Source organism: Pyxicephalus adspersus, chromosome 4, assembly GCF_032062135.1.
Source record: "Pyxicephalus adspersus chromosome 4, UCB_Pads_2.0, whole genome shotgun sequence".
Classification (NCBI taxonomy): Eukaryota; Metazoa; Chordata; class Amphibia; order Anura; family Pyxicephalidae; genus Pyxicephalus; species Pyxicephalus adspersus.
The window spans coordinates 22,568,291-22,589,667 of record NC_092861.1 but is presented as its reverse complement, the minus strand read 5'-3'; the positions used below and the strand labels follow the sequence as shown (position 1 = coordinate 22,589,667).

The following is a 21,377-nucleotide window of genomic DNA, read 5'->3' as shown; positions in this document are numbered from 1 at the left end:
CCTGTGGGCACTGATCAGTCATTAAGTACTATAAGCACAGCCCATGTCATAAAGTGCCCCATAGGGGTGTAAAGGATAGGCTGGGCTCCAGACTAACAGAGTATATTTTGGCCTATAGAGGAACACCGTTGCTGGACTATAGAAGAAGTTGGGGACAGCACTGGAGCATGAAGAGTACCAAGGGGAGATTGTTTATGAAAAAGCTGGATTTCCATTTCAAAGAAAAAGAGGAGTACTCTCGGGTTAATAAAAGCACCACCTTGTGAAACTTGCTGCAGAGTAATAAATGTTTCCACGGAGAATGGGAGTTTTGATCTTTTTATATTTTTTTTATTCCTACACGTAGACATTGACTATTAGATTGCAAAAACAGGTTCTTTTTTTCAACGAGAGTGTCTGTTTAAACCTCATCTAATACCATCCTAGAAGAAATAAATTTCTTTCTTTGTAGAAGTCTTACAAAATGTGCCAGGCAAAAATAATAGGAAATAGAAGCTGACAAGCCCAGTGATAAGGAACATTAGAGAGAGAGTGTGAGTTTGCCGTGCATCTCTCGAGGCAGGAACGTATAATGAAAGGATGGACGTGCAGGGCCCGAGTGCCAGCCAGGAGAAGGAAACATAAAGAACTCTCTGGCATTTTCTCAAAGGATATTCTTCTTCTGAAAACAAACTTGAACTTCTGTGAGATGAGGAAGCATATGCACTGGGGAGGAAGCACTGATAATAAATGGAGGTATACACCTGTCACAACCTACTGCTTTGTGTACAGTTTATTAAGTCGTAAAATATTTCCATTCCGCAAGTGACAGCATAAATTCTCTGTTTGTTAGTAAATTAAAAGAACGAGTTGAGACATATCTCATATCTCCATCTGGACGGAGTCTCTGTGGTACAACCACTGCTCCATTTTGCCTCCCTGCTCAATGTGTTCCACAGTGACCGTGTGTCCTGAAGCTTAGCAAGGCCCCCTTTCCGTTCCCTATTTAGGATGTGACATCCTGGGGGAAGGCTGTCTTCTTACAGATACAGATTCAGTAATTCGTAAAACAGAATTGTTTTATCCAGGTATTGATGGGAAGGTTTTCCCTGTAGATTTGCCATAGTACTTGGTTGTGCTATTTTTACAGCTATCCTGCTGAAAGTTGCTTTTTTGTTACATATATATATATATATATATATAGATATATATATATATGAATATATATATATATACATTTATATATGGTTGTTGTACAGAGTATCATTCATAAAATATCATTGATCAGGATTCTTTTTATATGGCTCCCAATAGATTGTCCAATATGTCCCCATCCCCCCTTCATCAGATTGTCGAAATCATCATTACCAGTTCTATAGGGAACCAGTATGACTTCAAAAGAAATCTTTAGCCTGTTCTAATTTACATAGGACTAGGTAGAAACAAAACAGCTGTTTAAAAATCATATTGATTTGAGCGTTTGTATGTATATAAAAATAACAAAATACTCAGCCTAGCTACAAATAGCAGGATTTTTTTTTTGTTTTGTGCAATCATAGTATAGGTTTATAAATAGATTTATAACATTCTACAAATACTATTACATTTTTTAATCATTTAGATATTTAGTCCTATACTCTTCTCATTATTTTCAATTACCACCAAGGGCTTTAAATACCCCTGGTTGAGATCCCCTGCTATTGATGATCTGAGCAAAAGGGATGCTGTACTGAATAAGCCGGGAATATAATTTTGATTGTTTATATGTTCAAGCTGTGAAAACTAGAGAAGAATTGTTGAAGACAGTGATGGCTTTTAAAGTGGATGAATGGTGGGTCGGTAAACCTATTACCATAATGCAAGCAGAATACAGTTTTGCTTACTCCAACTATTCTAATGGTCAGTTCTGGTGATGGTAACCAGAGCCAACTGCCCATTATCAGTATCTCTGACCCTCAGCCTCATTGTGTCCTGTTGGCTAAAATATCTGATCTAGATCTTTTGATACTTAATGCCTAGGCAAACAGTTAGTAATTGTTACTTTTTGTTATTGATTATTTAGGGGGTAGATTTTAGCAAAGATCCCTGTTTAAACATGCTGCCAGGGAGCCTAGTTTGTTCTATAGAAAGGTGGGAGAAGGATGAGCATAAGGTGCCCTGCTGTAGGGACTATAATAGTATAAAAATAGCAATTGTTAGCAGTTGGAAGATTAGATTGCAAAAAACACATAATGGTAAACCTGTACTTATGCTAGATTTTTATCATGAAGGATCATGGGTCTTGGGCTACAAAGATCTAGCATACATAGGGACCTTTAGATTAGCTCATAGGCTGTGCTAGAAGAGGAAGCTGCTTAAGCAAGTTGGCCTAGAGCAGGGGTCGGCAAACTCTGGCCTTAAGGCCAGATACGGCCTAATGCCCCCTGGCCGATCCGGCCTAATGCTGGCCAGCAACCCAGCGGATCAGCCAGGGGGTGTTAGGAACTACCGGAGCAGGAGCCACTGGAGCTCTGAAGCCGCTGGAGCTCCGGTGCCACCCCCTTGCAGTTGCTCCCCTATTTACCATGGCCATCGTTGATAATTCCGCCCCCGCTGTAAATAGGGAAAGCTCCCAGAAGGTAAATCCCTCTCCTCCGCAATGCATAGGGAAGAGATGGCGGAGCCATTAGGGCTGGTCTGGCCTGTTGTGCTCCCACCCACCCCATAAATGGCCTTTGTTAACAATATAAATGAATATAGGAAAGTGTTCAGCAAGCAATCAATAACCTAATCACAATAAATTTCAAGAGGCAAAGTAACGGTTTATGGCAGTGATTTATTTCTGCATGCAAACCGCCATCAACAAGACAAATCTACATTTGATGTTCAAAGTCAGAAATGTTTTAAAGGGCAGCATTGTGCCTGTGTCTAACTTTGTGTTCCACATTATGTCAATGATCCCCATTCACTGTAATGTCTAGCTGGCAGTGCGCAATTAGTGAGTCACTGACGTCTATTCACGTGAGTGACAGTGAACTGTGTTATTGTGTAGCTGACAGTGCTGAACAGGGGTCACACGTCAGAGCAGACTATAGAATTCCTCTACTTTATAATTGTAGTTTATAATTTCTGTACTAAATGTTCGCTATTCCTTTGTTCAGAAATTTTGCATACGTCTGTTGCAGAGCTTTGTAATGTTCCTGTCAATCAGCTCATGCAAATGGGAAGCAAATACTGTATATACTGTATATTAATGTATGAGTGGGAAGCAATACTTAATAAAAAACAATTGCATTATGGAAGCCAATTAAATGATCATTTATTTGGCCAGATCTTGTCAAAGGACTGGTTCATTTTAGGGCAAAACCTTAAGGCTTTTTAAGATAAATCAGGGCTTAGCCTTGATTGGTGATCATAATCAAATGATTAGTCACAAGGTGCATAAACCAGACCATTTTGTGACTATATCCCCCTGCTGTGCAAATGACAATATTTAGCAATCCATTACTCAATGCTTACACAGATTTCCTTTTCTGGAGGTAGAATGAAGGCAAGGTGAGTACTGTTTGTGCTTCTAGGGCGTGGATATTAAAGCAACCTCTTAGGTTTGCCATGGAGATAGACCTAGGGAGAACGTTTATCGCCAATGATTGCCCACCCACAGGCAGCATTGTACACAAGTTACTGAATTCTTAAACTTGGAAATTGGAGAACAGATTTCCAGCTGGTTGGAAATTTTCAATTTGCAATAGCAAGCTTTTCCATTTTTAAATGGAACATATTGTCATTTTCGAGCATTAAAGAACAAGTCTAAAATATGCAAGAGATTCTCGGATTTAGGAGAACTCTTTACGTTAATTGAGCTGTTTTTGGACAGTTTATTTTCTTGGTTGTACATCTGATCCCCAAAAAGCCCCATAGCCATTAGGCCATTATGGTAAAACTATGCACAAAATATGAAAATATAAGCTTCTCAGGACAAAGATTTACTGTTCAAATAGTTTTAACATTTAAAACAGAGATTTGAACATATGAATCACATACTAACCTATATTCCCCTGCTGTGCAAAGCACTCAGAAGCTCCAATCAATCATCTTTCCTGCCACTGAAACAAAAAAGAGAGGGTAAGAAGGAGATTACTGAATGAAATCTCCTACACACACCTCTCAGGTATCTGATAGGTAATAATCTCTTATGAAAATCTCTTGCCTGAGTACTGCAAAAACATTTTAATCCAATATAGTTCTTGTATTGTACAATATCCAATCAGATACCTGCTTTCATTGTCTACTTTGCTATAGGAAGATGACAGCCATAGGCCCATAGATTGCTATGAGTGATAAAAACGCTGTTCTTTAGCTAATCTAGACCTAGAATATGCCACAAATTCACACATACTAAAATGCAATGAATATTCAATCTGATTTGCTACAGTTGAGGCAATATGGATAATTATTGATTCTTTAACGTTTTAAAGTGGGGGTATTAAGGTAAAACTGGAAAAAAGCTGATCTTCTGAGAACAACAAACTAGGTTTTATCTTTCAAATGATTCAAGAGATTTGATTGGTTACAACAGTTCCCCATTTGCTGCGGCTTTGTAAATTACTTCCACTTTTAATACAAGCTTCCACAACTTGACTAAAACAATAATTGATGGAAAATGTCTTTGCCATATGGCATGTAGGTAGATAGGTCAAGGTTAAACTCCAGGCAGATATCACACAAATCACAAATGTGTAAGTAGCTTAATCTGACTTAAGCTATTTACAAACCCTGTACAGCAGAGCTCCGAGATTGAGCGGGAAAGCAGTATAAGAAGCCAGTCAGGTGTGATGCCATAAGTGACAGATAGGTTCCTTGCAATCTAATTATCAGAGTGAAAGGAGACCTGTAAGTGAAATTGTAATAGCTACAAAATAAATCAGTTCCCCTTCCAAGCTTTGCAAGACCGTACTGTGTGGCAGAACTAAAACTACGTACACACATGCAATGGTTCTCATCCAATAATCGGCTTAGGGTCGATATCCGACGAGAATCTTGCGTGTGTAAAGGGCTCATCGTCCGTTGTCTGAACGACCTTCCTGGCGGATGCACGGATGATGGGGGACGAACAATTGTAATGCAAGTAAAGTGGAGAGAGCGCAGCGGGGTGCCGCTCCATCGTTCTTCCCTCTCCATACAGCAGAACCATGCTGTATGTACGGGGCTCATTCATGCATTGTGCAGTCGTTTGTCGTTGGAAAGGATTGTGAAAGATCCTTTCAAACAACAAAAATGCACATGTGTTTGTAGCCTTAGTAAAGCTAAAGAATGGAGGAGATATGGAGATCAGGGTATGTATACAAGTCAGATGTCCGGGTTTGTCTTGGGTGAGAATCTGACATGCATACAGCAATTTCCCAACAGGATGGATCGCTCATGGATCCAACCTAACAGTACATGACCGCAATACAGGTCAAGGGAGAAGAACACAACGGGGTGCGGCTCACCTCTCCCTTCTCCATACAACAAAATGGCAATATGTGTATATAGCTTGTTAATTCATCTGTCACTATTTTGTTGCTGGAAACAATCATAAAAGATCATTTCCAGTGATAATTATATTATATTATTGAATGTGTGTGTGCTGCCCAAGGCCCTAGACAAGTCTCCCCACCCATCCTTTTGATCATCACTGATAAGAACTGCAATAGGCACAATCTCTCCTATTGCCATTGTCTGTACTAATACTTTTACCAGGCTTCTTTAAAATCTCCTGCAATTTTATTCTTGCTATTTTCCATGCTGTACATCTTTCCCTCATGCTGAGATTTTTCTCCCCTTGCATCACACTGCTTCTCCTGCAGGCCCCTAATAGGCAGGAAAGAGGATTTAAGAATAGCAATACAAGGGGTAAAATGCAATCAAAAAAGTTGTTCATTTTTTACTAACTAGTAAAAGTCACATTTATTTTGTATTTTCATAGTTGACATTGTTTAAGCTTCCTTCCGAAACATTATTCCTTCATTGTATGTTTCAGACATTCCACCCACTGACCCTACACTTTATAAGTAAAATTCACAATCATTATTGAGGATCGGTGTGAACAGGTTCAGCTTAGTGACACATCGCAGGCATATGTGCTGCCATCCTCCCCATTCTAGAGTGATTACTGAAGTGGCAGAAACAGTTTTTTTCTTCTTATGCTTTAACAAAATGAAGGTGTGATTTTCTCAGGTTGAGTGAGAACATACACACATATTTTAACAAACCAATCTGTTTCTCTGTAGACGAATGTCCGCAGGGTCTGTGAGCCTGTGTTAAGTGTTAGAGCCACAGCAGCTTGCTGGAAAAAATGAGAGAATATAGGAGAGAAAGAACATGATCAAGGCAAAAAGGATGTCAGTCTAAAAGTTTATCCAATTTTATGTAGGTGAATAAGGATAAAGGTATATATTAAAGGTTAGGTGGGCTTCGGTAGCCTTTATTTGCGGTGCAGTTCAGGACAGGTATCATTTGCCAGGGAATGCAACTAAACCTTTTAGACTATATGCCAGGCCAGGCATGACCCAGCTTTTTGCTGTGTGTGCCAATGACTCTGTGATTTATCATCGTTGCCAGTCTTTTAAGTTCTTGTAATGTTGGCAAACGCTCCAAAGGCTGACATCTCTGAAAGTATTTCTGGAGTTGTGTGAGCTTCTAAAGCAACTGTGTTGCAATTAAAAAAAACTAAGCTTAAATTAAGCACTCCCTGCAAAAAAAGAATAATACCTACCTGGTCCATCTCCCTGTGCTGTTAGACTTTGCAGTCTACAATGCATTGCATTGATGGTTTTTATAATTCTGAAAAAGTTGATTGCAGGCGTGTTTAGCTCTGCATAACAGCAAGTTTTAATGGTGAGGGTGGCAGAATAGGTAAGCATTGAAGACTAATTTCAGCTCAATAACCCTACCAGGTTTTAAATTTGTTAAACTATTATTTTACTTCCAAGCAACCTCAATTGCTGCAGGTTTTCATCCACATACTGTAAATGTGTTTTAAATCTCCACTGAATAGAACAGCTCCCATTGTACTTTTGGTCTATTTGGATGAATAAATTGCAAGGCCCCAACCCTCATCCCACCTCCTTCCCCTCCTTGCAATAAATAAAAAAAGCTTAGGCCAGTAGCTTTTATAATTCATTTCTTGCTTTCATTCTTATATGGCATGGTTATATTTCTTTTAACCTGATAAAATTACTGCGCCCCAAGGATAGGACTTTATAGTTTTTAAAGGGATTGCATCTTTTGGTCTTTATACATTTGTAACAGAGTTGTTTTAAGGCAAACTTTGCCTTAAACCACCCCGATTTAACTGCTTCCCAAATAAGCAAATATAAATTAACATTCTTCAGATAAGTTATGTGTGCTGTTGAAATGCCAGTGGTTTCCTTTGCAGCTGTGTGGTTACATGTGCGTGCCCACACAAGGGCCAGGTTGCTACTGGAGGAATTAGGTTGGGGAGAATGGATCAGATCAAATGTATGGGGCAGAATAAAATCAGACTATACTTTCATCATGATAGTTGCTCCAATGATAGAGAAATGTAACGCTGCTTATAGACATTCAATGCTGCTGCTAAATGATCTCTCTAACAAAGGATCTTTCTACATGAGGCTTCTAATCAGGCAAAAACAAGACAAATACGTGTGTGTTTCAGAGAAAACAATACTGACTGACCAGGGAATTCTAATTTAATTAACTATTCCACGAGAATCAAGGATGAGGCTACCTACCAATTTGAGGTTCTCGGCCTACCAGTTGATTAATGTAACCTGGTCTAACTTTAAACACTCCCTAATGTACAACTAGACACCTTCAAGTGAACCAGTCCCTAGACCATCCACAAAAAATATATACAGTACAAATTCAGAACATGCAATAAAAGTACCTAAATAAAAGCCACCCCAACCTTTGTATCTGTAAGGATTATGGAGAAATGGAATTTTCAATGTTTATTACACTGTTATTAAATATTATTTCTTTCTCTATTATATTCTGTTTATAGACCTTAGCTTAGGCACAGGTGCACCTAAACCCTTTAATGGTTTATGGTTAGTAGGTCCATCCCTTTAAGGGGAAAGATTCTCACCTAGGGCAATAGGGGTGGTGCTCAGAACCCCTCTGTCTTCCTAAATACTGACACCCATGCATTGGCCACTGCAGAGACCAAACGTTAACCCTAATGAAAATCTTTGGTATATGATTGAAAAGACTTTACACAGAAGTCTGATGCTCCCATCAATATTACAAGAACTTGGTGAAAATGTCACTTTAGCTCCGTAATCAAAGCTAAAGGAGTGTGTGACTTTTTTTGGGCAGGCATGTCCATGGCCATGATTTCTATCACCAGTATCACCACCCCCGATCACATCAGAAGAGTCAGGTGCAGGTAGCTCTTCGTCTCTATGCTGTTTGTGTAGTGTTATTTTTTTATGACATGTAATATTATTTCATCATATTATGCTCTTACTGCACTCGTACTGGGTGATTTAATATTCCATCTGCAAATTTTCTACATGAGTAGATACTTCTTTTTCACTCAATTCTGATAAACAAGTTGATGAAAGTCATCTTTGCCCTCAGTGCACCTGTTATCACTTCCTGAATTCCCTTTTTCTGCACTGCTACATGAGTCATAGAAGTTCCTAAGAAAAAATTGAAGCTACAGGTAAATCGATGTAAGGCCTTTGTAATGCTGCCATATGGAATAGTTTTATACGTATGTATTTTGTAAAAAATGCATTGTATACCGAAACATGAAGCTGTGATTGTAATATTTGGTCAACCATGCAGTTAGGTTAATTGGCTTCCCCCTAAATTGACCTTAGACTACATTAATGACATATGATTATGGTAAGGACATCAGATTGTGAGCTCCTTTGAGGGACAGTTAGTGACACGACTATGGACTTCGTACAGCGCTGCGTAATATGCTGGCGCTATATAAATACTGTGTAATAATATTAATAACCAGGTTACATGTATATAATTTAAAACTATGCAGACAGTAATACAGTACGATCTATGATCAAGTATGATCCAAAAAAACACAATACTAATGAAATCCGAGGTTCAAACCTACTCAGTTAGTTCCATAGGCCGTACTGAAACATGGGCTCAGCATAACGGCATTTGCAGAAGGAGGGCACCATGGAACAGTTCAACAATGTCAACAGCAGAAGATAATTTCAGTTTTATTTCAGTAGCTCGGATTCACATGTTCCCTTTATACACCAGAAATTTACAGCCCTCTAATCTGTACTTTAAAGTAGAGCACATACACCAGAAGAGGAGATAGAACAGAGTGCTGAAACCCACCCACTTTGAACAGCTTCAATTATTTCATTGAGGATGAATTGCTGCACAGTATCTGCAGCTAGAGTGCTCAGTAAGGACTTGACATAAAGCTAATTTACTCCATGCTAAACATGCATGAATGTTTACTTAAAAATCACATTATTCTTTTAGCAAATACCAAATTTGTAGGAGATTAGGGGCACCAGGGGTTAAGAGAGGATCACATTTTGGGCAAGCTAATATAACTTCGACTTTCTGGAACATCTGCCATGTTCCATTTTTATTATTTGGATAAGGACAAAAAAGTATAAAACATGCACTGATCTTCATCTTCTGTAACATATGTTTTTCTGCCAGCTCTTTTCTTTGTACATTGAGTTAGGCATTTGTAGCAGACTGAGCATTTTATTCATACCAGGATTAAGTAATACCTGTGCACAGGAGGGGGAAATACATTGTCCTGGTATCCTTGCCATTTAACAGGCTTCAAACTAGAAAGAAGACCAGAACAAGATGGAAGAGGCAGGGATGGACGAGAGCACTGACATCACAGCACTGGAGGGAAATCATTTTGCCAGTTAAGTAATACAAAAAAAAATGGCAAAAACATTCTGGGGGCCTGAAGGATGTTTTTTTCTCTGGTGGCTTAACAGCTACTCCCAGGGACCCTACGAGCCTATTCACTCTGTTTTTTTTTTCTTGTCATAAAGCATGCTTAAAAATGCATGTGTTGTAATGAGTTTAAACACACGTCTGATAAAAAAAACAATTATCCAATTAGCAAAGTCTGTTTTTTCCTGCACTTTAATGTGTCAGGAGGCCCATAGAAGTCTTTGGCAAAGCATTAAGATGAATTTACAGTGCAAGTTTTATGCATTTTATGTATTGCCGGAAAAAAGCACCTCCCCTAAAAGTCTGCCCTGTGTTTATACACTGCACAGGGAATGAAAGGTGCTGAAAAGGGAGTGCATAATTCTGAGATGTGGATCAGGGAGGTTCAAAAGCACACTTGTAAATGCTAAAAAGCATATCAGAACAAACCAACAAACTGCATAAAATGCATATGTGAATGCAGCATTAGAGGATACTGCATGGGACTTACCAACACCTGACCTGCTTTGCAGTGTCATGTTCTCTTTCAGAAAACAGAGATGCCAATGGTCACATGGGATATTAGGCCAGTTGTACAGTATACAAATACATGATAGTACACAATAGGTAGGCTGTGACATCAGCACTAAACAAGGTAAAGTGTAACTCAGTTCTCAACCATAGTTCTATGGAACCCTACAGTTCCTCCAGAGGTTGCTAAGGGTTCTTTAAACAATGAGAAATTTGTGCCTTTTAGGTTAGTTTAAGTGACACCAATGAGCTTTTTGTGGCTTTCTGTAATGGTCATAAATGTCACAGGCATAATGTACTGTGAGGTGTTAAGGGTTCTGTGAAGACCTAAAAGTTATGTCCAGGGTTCCTACACATTATTAAAGGTTGGCAAGGCCCAATCTAACGTCCTCTTGGTTAAGAGCAAAAATCTTTCACATAGCAATGCAATCAATTGCACACAATAAAAAGTATTTTTTTTGCATACTTTTCTCTCTGTTCTGTAGATGCTGTGTAAGGCTGGGTACACACGTGCAATATTTGTCGTTGGAAAGCATCTTTCACTATCCTTTCCAGCGACTAAGGACTGCACGATGTATGAACGAGTGCTGTACGAGGGAGCAGCACCCTGCTGCTCGCTCTCCCTCTTTGCTTTCTAAAAGATCATTTATCGTTCATCGTCCGTGGATTCGCCAGGACAGTCATTCAGACGATGGACAGCGGGCACTGTGCCAGATTCTGATCCAGCGTGAGCCATTGGGGAACCATTGGACGTGTGTACGTAGCCTAAGCCCTGCCACTACAAATTCTTAAGGCCGCTGATTAGTTAGAAGGTCTGGCTCTCCTAAAAATATCTGTTAAGGTCCAATAAGACCTGTAGCTATAGAACACCAATGCATGCTTAGACTATTGAAGTTTCCCATCAAATGTAAAACTCCCCCCGCATTGGATGCTTTAAACTGATCTCAATATCAGTGTACTGTTATTATGGTTTGCTGGAAAGGGAAATATTCATCTTTTTAGCATTTACCATTGGATTAAGAACATTATTTATTGTGATACAAATATTCACCCTTTTATCATCTTCTTTTAAAAACAAAACTATCACCTATACCCATACATAATTAATAAATACTATAGGAAAGACTTAGACGCAGCACATTTCTCACTTGTTACAGCAGCGGTGTTAATTATGTGTAACACAAAATTAAATTAACATAACATAAATGTAAACCATCAAATGGCAACATAACAGTCATGGTGAGCCTGAAAAACTCAATGGAATTAATAGTTGTAAATCATATTCCCAGATTACTAAACCTTTCTCTGCAATTCTTCCTAAAATTCGGATACCATGAGCCACTAATAATTTATCTTCAATGAGGAGAGAATTTAGATATCTGTGCGGTAATTACTGCTAGAGAAGAATTGCTCTTAGTCAGGTAACCTGCACAATCAGAAAGCCAGATATAGTCTTCCAATTGACATTCCACCCGGATATCAATTTTAGAGATGATTGTAGATGGAATTGTTTGATTGATTTGTTTATTCAGTCAAATGTTGAATGTGTATAGTTAACTTGGTGGACAATAATGATAAAGTCCTTTTTACTTCTTTTCAGTTCAAAGGAAGTGAGAAAAACATGGAATTTCTAACAAGATCAACAGGTATTTCCTTGGCTTGAAAAGTAAAAACTAACTAGCAGAAATCACATCTAATGACTGGTATGCTGCAATAGTTTACAATTTTATATTTAGGTTTAGATATGCTGGGAATACACCAGTGTAGAAATATGAGAGCCTCTAACAATTTGCTCATAATTTACTATTTGTAAGGTTTGATTATTATACTTTCTATTAAATTCCCTTGTAAATAATTGGGTATTTAGTTGGCATGGTAAACCTTCTCTTCCTGTAATAAGATGAATGATTTAGATCCTTATCAGGTTTTCAATGCTATTTTTGTCCCATCAAATAGAGATCCTATCAATTCATGTCTAAGCAAAAGAAAATACCCACTCAGACAGTTGGAAGGCAACAATGCAGTTTTAAGACAAGGCCGCCATTAAAGGTAGACATCCACCCTCTTTCTGAAGATATTTCTTTTTGCTGTTTTGAACCTGTAGTGGAAAGCTCACTTTAAGTGGCCCTAAACAAGTGATATCGTCAGGTTTGAGTTCACATGAGGACCCTTCAATGAGAGCCCTACATGTTATACTGCCTTGAAAAGCCATTTCCCTTTCTTTAACTGATGTTCCTCTTTAATACCTAGTAATCTGATGACCTTGTTTCACTTCACCATTGGTTCCCCATACAAAGTCACTCCCTACTTCAGGGTAGATGACAGGTAATCTTGCAGTATCATTAACAGTTCCACAGGCAGTTGTACGGATAGAACTGGGTGAAGAACATTCCGAAATGTCATGATGTCATTGTCATTCCAATTATCCCATACATAGCCGCAGATGCACAAATCATACCTATCACACCAGTGATTGATGATCCTATTATCTTCATCTATTTTTGTTGCATTTCTAAGTAACATATGTTGCAAAATAGATTACACTGTAATTCATTATTTCATACGTGGATTCATCATTAAAAAAAAAAAGTATATGAACCTGTGCAGGTGTCCCTTTCAAACAGTGATAACGATAAGATAAATGAGAAATCTCGTGTGGTACAGCTAAAATGAGAAGCAATAATATGGGGACTTGCATCAAATGTGCCATTTTGTACCATGAATGCTGTGGAATATATACAAGATTTATACAATTATGCAAAGCTTTGGTCTTCCTTAATCTTTGTTTTTCATAATGACAACCATATTGACATCCCTTATTGAAGAAACATCTGCTTGGTACAGACAAATGAGGAGGCCGCTTCTAAAACTTATAGGGACAACAGCAACTTTAGTCCAGTTGTCCTTTTATTATTCTCCACCCTATGGTAGGTATGAGTGGCGAACTACCCTAGGACACTGCATGTAGCACCTAAAAAAATGTACCGCATTGCTACTGCAAGCAACCACCTGAAAAAGGGAACCCAGTTGTTCCAATGGTAACCATTTTTTTGCAAGTGGTTTTAAGTGGGTACATCTCTTGAAATAACTTTAGTGTGAATATGCTCTCATTTTGGTCTTTTGTAGTCCAATGGAGTTTGGCTTAACCATAGGAATGAATGGGGCCACAGGACACCCTTGGTGTTAATTGCTGGGTTAGAGTAGAGCCCTGTACGGAAAATCATAAGATAATTGTACACATAGCATCATCCAATTCTATAAAGAAACTAGGAGGGAAGACAAGTGAGTAGAACCCCTCTGTGTCCTCCTTCATAGGAGTGCAAAGTGGTTGTTCCCAATCGTTTGTTCATTAATCTATCACAGGCATCGGGGATTGATGAACAATGTCAGGGAACGATAAACGCATGTCTGATTTTCACCTGAGGCAAGCACAACCTGGGATGACAGTCATCTTACATGTGTACGTAACTTAACTGTCAGGGACCAGTTCCTAATTTTCACCTGAGGATTAAAAGACTTATTAATAATGAACAAAAAAGTTTCAATTCCAAGATGGAGTGAGGTATAGAAATAGAGGGACTTTTTAAGGTACTACTACAAATCACTATAAGGCTGATATTTATTAAAATTTCATATTTATTTACCAATTCCTAAAATCTAACACATGATTCATACTATATTGAGTATTTCTTCTATGTATAATTAGTCATTTGAGCACTAGGGCCCAAACTCGACACATTTTGCAGAACCTGTCTGCTTCATCAGGAGTATTGTAACATGGGGATGTCAAGATAATTTTCTAATAGAAATGCATGCTCATTAAACAAAGTATTGGTGACTCACATTATCCTGGACCAAGACTGGAATTGCTTAAACCACAGCAGCTTGTTATTTAAGGATAAAGGATATATGTTTACCCTAACTCAAAAGTTCTCACATCCAAGTATATATCATATAAAGTTTGTATTGATTTTGCTACTTTTAGATGTCTAGTTTGTCTCTCTCAACTTGCTGAGATTGCAAAGAAATCCTCACCTTCACAAGAACAAAAAAAGATTGAAATCCAAATAGAAGTTAAAGTTAAACTTTTTATTATGTATTGAAACTGCAGTAAAAATTCCCACATTTCTATCAGCTTTTATTATTTCTTTTTCTGAAATAACAAAAACATCCGTGCTCACCTAAGCTTTAACTTGGTAAAAATAAAATATGCCTTCCAGATATGACTTTCCTACAACTGAAAGTAGACATAAACCCCCCATCTATCAGCTCAGAAAGTCCTTGAATTTGTCTAATGTTGATTTGCAGTAGCATCTTGTCAGCATGTTTTAAATATGTTCTATGTGGATTTCCCCATTCCCCTCACAGCGGACTGTGAGTCAGTCACGGCAATCATTTTTCACTCAGGCAGTAGCGTCTTTTTGTGGTCGCATTATTTTACAATGGTCTTTCACCACAAATCATCTTAATTACTGTCATGCCCCCAGTAATGCTGCTGACTTGATTTGCTATTGTCTGCTGTCAGAATGGCAATGTACGAGATCTTGTGTGAAGACAGTAAGGCCGCAGAGATAGCAAATGGAATCTGAAGTTACAAAACTCATGGAAACTAACCAGAAACCATTTCTTAACTTTTTAAGCACTGTTTGTATCGGTTGTGGAAATAAAAAGCTCACAGAAGTGTCTTTTGGAAGTTTTATAGTTTTTATCTGACACATAAAAGAGTGAATTAAGGTTTGCAGAGCATTGCAATGGTCGTCCAACTCTAGTGTGCAGTTGGCAATAGTAAACTGCCCTGATCTCTCACCCGATTAGCATGACATGCATTAATTTTTTTATTTTTAAACACTTTAAAGCTACCCACCCAAATAGGAGCCAAAATAGACCATAGGCCACATAATAACCGCAGCAGAGAATTGATTGGTTGTTACCTTTACCAACACAGATATAACCTACACAGTAACAGGCATCCAGCCATCTTTTTCTACTCAAGAAATAAGTTCTAGAACCATCTAGCAGCCCTGAACTTAACCCTTAAACACTTAACGTGACCCTGTCTTGCTAAAAGGACCCTACATTTGTCAGTGTTTGGTTAGTGACGCAAAAGCATTAGCGCTAATGGGTCAGCAGGAAAGCTAGGCAAATAGCTTTTCCAAAAGAAAGTCTGCAATGGCAGTCTACACACATGACAGATTACCTTTAAAAAATAATTGCATTTTATTTATAATTTAATAATATATACTATATTATTATAATTTATATAATATTCCTGCAGCCTGACCAGTGGTTTGCCAGAGAATTCCGCTCTGTTCTGAACCAGTATTACAGTTATAATGCAATTATTCTTTAAAGAAAATCTATGATGAGGGTCTTAAGCAGCCAACTCTGCAATGCTTTAATACTCCTATTTAGTATATTGTCATTAGATTGGATTGTGGGCATTCACCTTCTCATGGAACCTTAATGCAATCTGAATGGCTACATCAACCTTTACAATAAAAACACCAAGTTTCCTATCCCTTCATGGTGTGCTGTAACACCTTCAATCATAGTATAACTTTAGTTCTACAAAAAATTTCCATTTCTATGAGTAAGAAGAGCGGAGGTACTATGTAAACTATAAATAACACTGCGCCAATGGTCACAGATGAATCACAAATAATCTTCTTCTTTATCAAATCACTTGAGAATGAGTCCACTATCCATAGCGCATAGTAATAGATATACCATATCCACTCTGTTGTAGATTCTTTGCTGGTATATGATTTCCCGATGTATCCTCTTATGACTATGCATCACAGTGCAGTGTGACTGATTTGTAAATGAATGTAACTGACACATACAAACACACACTGCTGTAAGAGTGGGTGTCATTTATCTTTGCTTTAGTACAAAAAAAAAAAAAAAAGATGTATAAATTATGCATAAACGTCTCATGTTGAAAAAATATTCCAAAACGAAAAAAAGAAAAAGTGGGTAATTATACTTATTTACTAAACCTTTTTAAGGAGATTTAAGGAAGCTGCCATTTGTAATTTCCATTTGGAAATCCTTATTGCCTGGATGTTATGCGGATCATGTTTCTGCAATATATTGTGAGTTTAAATAAGCATGAAGATTTGAAAACTCAGAAGTATTTATCTTACCATTCTAAATGGGTTAAGGGCTCACGGTAATAAAGCAAGATGGTAAGTTTGACTACTGGCTTCTAGCATTTACAGAATAATTCCACAAAAAATGAACCCCACACCTGCAATTTGTATTGTGGAATATTGTCTGAATACTTCTCCAGCCTGCTCGTACTAGTATCTGCAATATGTATGACATAGATTGGTCTGATTCAATGTTTTGGCTGGGAGTCCAGTATCCTAACTACAGTCTTTGATCTTATCCAAAAATAATGCATTGGTCTTCAAACAAAAATGCAAGATCATCCAAGAGTTTCTAATAGGTACTGGGAATGTTGAGCATGAATGTATTTGGCAATGTATTTGGATTTAGGTTGTTACAGACATTAATGTGTTATCTGTTTAGATATTTAATATAATATCTCCTAATTGTAGTTTGTTTGTTCCAAAAGTGTTTTTAAACAAGTAAAGCCAAAATATGTTTTCTGGGTTTGGATAAAGTATGATGGGGTTAAAACACTTTTCAATTGTACTGTTATTCTGCATTCCTGTATGAGAAAATTCGATTCGATTTCTGTAACAAAGGCACAACAGGAAGTCATTTAAAATATCTCTTTTTCAGTCATTATTCTTTTCACTAATCTTCTCTAAACTTTTGGATCTGACATTTCTTTCCATCCCACTGGTTCTGGTCAGTTGTCACCAGGACAAATGGAAAGGTTGAATGAAGGTGCTACAAGATAGTAAAGACTCTATGCTCCACCTTTGCTTTTTCATGAACTTCCTCTCAGCCAAAATAGAAATATACTTTTCCCATCGTCTACTAAACGGAAGAACAATGTAATCTGTAAAACTCACTAGCAATTGTTGCTGATTGAATCTCCGTAGATCTGGCCCCCCAGTGGGAATGTTGAACCAAAGCTGAGAAATAGCACCCTGATTTAATGTGTGGCCTGAAGTTTTGGTATGGCTTTAACTCTGTTACGAGGGGAGGCTGAGAAGTTCCTGGCTTTGCCCCCTTCCAGATATAATAGAAAAATGAATGTGGGGGTATATGACAGCCTAATATCTTAGTATATAACTGTACAAATATCAGGTCGTTGGAGTTACGGGCCATCATGAAGTTTTTGTTTCTCCAGGGAAAGTCAGCAAAGGACATTCACACTGAGATGTCACAAACACTGGGAGAGAAGTGTGCTTCCTACAGCACTGTCAAAACCTGGATATCAAGACTGGGCATTTCACCGTTGAAATCGAGTCCCGCAGTGGGGGCCCCGCAACCTCAACTGACCCGGCAAACTGCGATGCTGTTCATGAGCTGATTATTGAGGACTGGCGAATATCTGCAAAAAAGATAGCCCAGATACTTGACATCTCACAGGAGCATTTTGGGTTTGTTATCACCACTATCCTAGACATGTGCAAGCTTTCAGTGGGTGCCGAAATGTTTGAACAGTGATCAGAAGAAGGCACGACTTGAAGCATACAAAGCTGTTTTGGCCCATTTGGCTAGGTCAGTGACTGAGGATGAAACCTGACTCCACATTCATGATCCTGAAACCAAGGAACAGTCAAAGGAATGGCACCACATCAGGTCCGCGCAGCTGAAGAAGTTCCGAATCCAGAAAACGGCCAAAAATGTCATGGCGTCCGTTTTCTGGGACAAAGACAGTATTCTGTTGGTGGACTACCTACCTCAGGGCTCTAGTATCACCAGACAGTATTATGTTAACCTCCTGACCTAACCTATACTCACCTGACCTGGCCAATTTGGACTATTATCTGTTCCTGAATTTGAAGAAACTCCTGGAAGGGCAACGTTTTGAGGACATTTTTGACATCAAAGATGCTGCTGAGAGCTGGTTTGCAGCCCAACATAAGGACTTATTTTAACGGTATAGAAAAACTGCAACTATGCTGTACCAAGTGTATCAGTCTCAGAGGGGAATATGTTGAATAAATGTGTTTTTTCATAACTCTGGCTCTCTTCTTTCTGGGCAAAGCCAAGAACTTCTCAGCACTCCCTCGTATATTATTCAATAAAAATATGAATTAACATCTTCTGATTTATGGGCTTCAGGGATCTACAGCAAGCAAACAACAATCATTTTTTCTTGTTTTGAAGTATTAAATGGTCAAATCTGATTTGTTTGATTGCACTTTGCACTTCCCTATAATAAACTCATACTGATTCTAATAATGAAAGGACAGTAGTTTATAGAAAAGGTCAATCTTGGGTGTCACATGTAGTTGAGCACCATTCCATACAAACATTTTAAGGGATAAGGTCTCTACTTCCTTCTATTTATGCTAAGGGCTTCCAGCTCCTAGTCATAACGGCAACATTCATTTTCTGTTCCCTTTTCTGAGTACATAACACCAACACACAACCAGGAATAATGACGCCATGTAAAAACGAAGAATAAACATGGTCAGAAATCATCCCGTCCTAAACACATGATATGCCATGACTGAAAGTTCACAAAGTTTGCCTAGGGCACAAATGACCATTGCAGGCTCCAACCACAAGGAACAACAATCAACTCGCCTAATCTCATTTTTATTTTTGACATATTATAGCCACACCTATGGCGGGATTGTTGTAGGCTTGCCTAAATTTACCTTTCAGAAACTTTACATGTTAAAATGCAAAATAATAGATTGATGCATTTTACATTCAGATGTGCTTTAATATAACATTATGCATTGCAGAGACTTCCCTGTAACATAAGATCAGTAATTTCTCAATAAATAAACCAATGGGCTAAAATCAGGATTTTTTTTTTTACTTTTGCCTGGAGTTTTGCCTGGAGTCTGTCTGCATTAGAGACAGACAGGAGTTATTGTACAGCAAACGTGTAACAGGTGGCTTGTCAATAAGTCATTTCAAACATAAAAGTGAATATATTAACCTTTGTGAGATTGTAAATACTTTCACGTTTGAAAACCAGTGTCTGGCTTTTTCCCTTAGAAAAGGGACTTTATGCTGTAATGGTAAAGGAAGCAGATGTCAATGACTTATCTGCAGATGTAGGACTTTTGTAAAATAAGAAAAAGGTGCTGTCCCCAATACAGTCTATGTTTGCCTTATGTGAAGGTTTAAAGAGAACTCAGAGAAAGAGAAAGAGAGCTAAACAAACTTTTCTGTACTTTCTAACTGATGTTGTTTAAATTCTATATATATAATTTTATGAGGTTTTATATATATATAAATAAATAAATAATATATATATATATATATACAATACAGGCTATGAAAATTTTAAACAATATGTGAAAGGCAAAACCATTCATTTTTGGATAGGGTTGGAAAGGACACAAAATCTTCTTGGGTTTTACTGCTGTCTATAGACCCATAGAGATTTTGCTTTAGTTTCTGTTCAGCTTACAACTGTTTAACCAGACAGGAAGTGGGGGAAAACCTGCAACGGGGACAAGGGCTGGAATAAAAATCTGACATGTCACATTCCATGCGCAATCTTAAACCACCGATTGTAGGTGCACAGCTACAATGTGACAGAGTACAAGAAGAAGTGAAACAGAGCCAGCAAATTTATTAGAAAATTCATTGTATTCTACTAATGTGATATTTCATAAGCATACAGATCCCTTTTCTCAAGGTATACAGATGTCTGTGTAATATACAAATGTCAGAATACAGACATCTGTAGTTTGACTAGACTTTGATGTGCTGCCTTAAAATATAAATAGTTTCCCCCATTTGCTGTTTGGTAAAGCATCAGCAGGACAGGATGTGAAGGTAAATCTCTCAAATAATGCCCTCAATAGCAGCAAAACACTAGCAGGGATTTTAATTTCACTCCATTTTAATTTTCACTCTATTTAAAGATTAAAAAATAGTTTTAGCTGGGAATTTGTATTATGTTTTATTTATATAGTGTTGACATATTGCGCAGCACTTTGCTCTGTCTTTCCAAGGGACTCCCAATCTAATGTCCCCTAGTCAGATGTCGTTCGAAAATTTTTTTTGAGAAAAGCCATTTAACCTAACTGTATTCTTTTTGGGACTTGGGAGGAAACCACATGGGGAGAACATATAAACTCCTTGCAGATAGTGTCCTGGTCGAGATTTGAACTTGTGAACTAGCACCGCAAAGGCAAAAGTGCTAGCCACTGAGCCACCCATTGCATGTGCTTGTCCTAATTTGAAGTGTGATTGTAGGTGGATACAAAACTCTAAATTTAATCCAATGAGGTTGAATATATAGATCTTAAAACCAAGGTCCAACCTAACCATTTCATTTTAAATAGAGTGCTAGAGGTGGGAGTGGCGTGGGGGTAATTCAACTTCCCTAGTAGTACTCGGGGTAGAAAAAAGTTGCTAAAAGCAGTAAACCTATGGGAAGGTAAGTAAATATAGCCTTACCTGATCCACCGGCATCCCGGGCCCTCCATCGCCGCAATCACTGTCTTCTTTTCTCTTTCTCTGGCCGGCTTCTGCATCCAATGAGTCACCGGGGAGTTCCCGGTGACGTTGGTGCATGTGTATGTTGCCGGCAGGGCGGGGCGGGAAATTCAAAATCCATTTGTATTGCAATCAATACAAAGTAACTGTATTAAATACAATACATTGGATTTATATGTATAAAAGCAGTACATTGTTTTCAAGAACATTTATTTTACAGTATATATAATAGTATGAGTATAATATGTAATGTTTTTAAAAAAAATTTAAAAAAGTTTAAAAAAAGATTTTTTTTAAATATATAGATTTTTTAATTTATTCAATTTATTATTTTTACATGATTTTGTGTTTCACACTTTATTATACTCATACTATTATTTTATACTGTAAAATAAATTTTCATGCAAAACAATGTACCGCTT

At 37.8% G+C, this 21,377-nt stretch overlaps 1 long non-coding RNA gene across 2 annotated transcripts in view; it reads left to right on the top strand.

The window, feature by feature from the left end:
- LOC140329995 (uncharacterized) overlaps positions 1-21,377 on the top strand; it is a 47,251-nt gene that overhangs the window by 17,092 nt on the left and 8,782 nt on the right. For both annotated transcript variants that reach the window (XR_011920556.1, XR_011920557.1), the window contains exon 3: positions 12,002-12,047. This is a non-coding gene — a long non-coding RNA (uncharacterized lncRNA). The remainder of the gene's footprint in view (positions 1-12,001; positions 12,048-21,377) is intronic.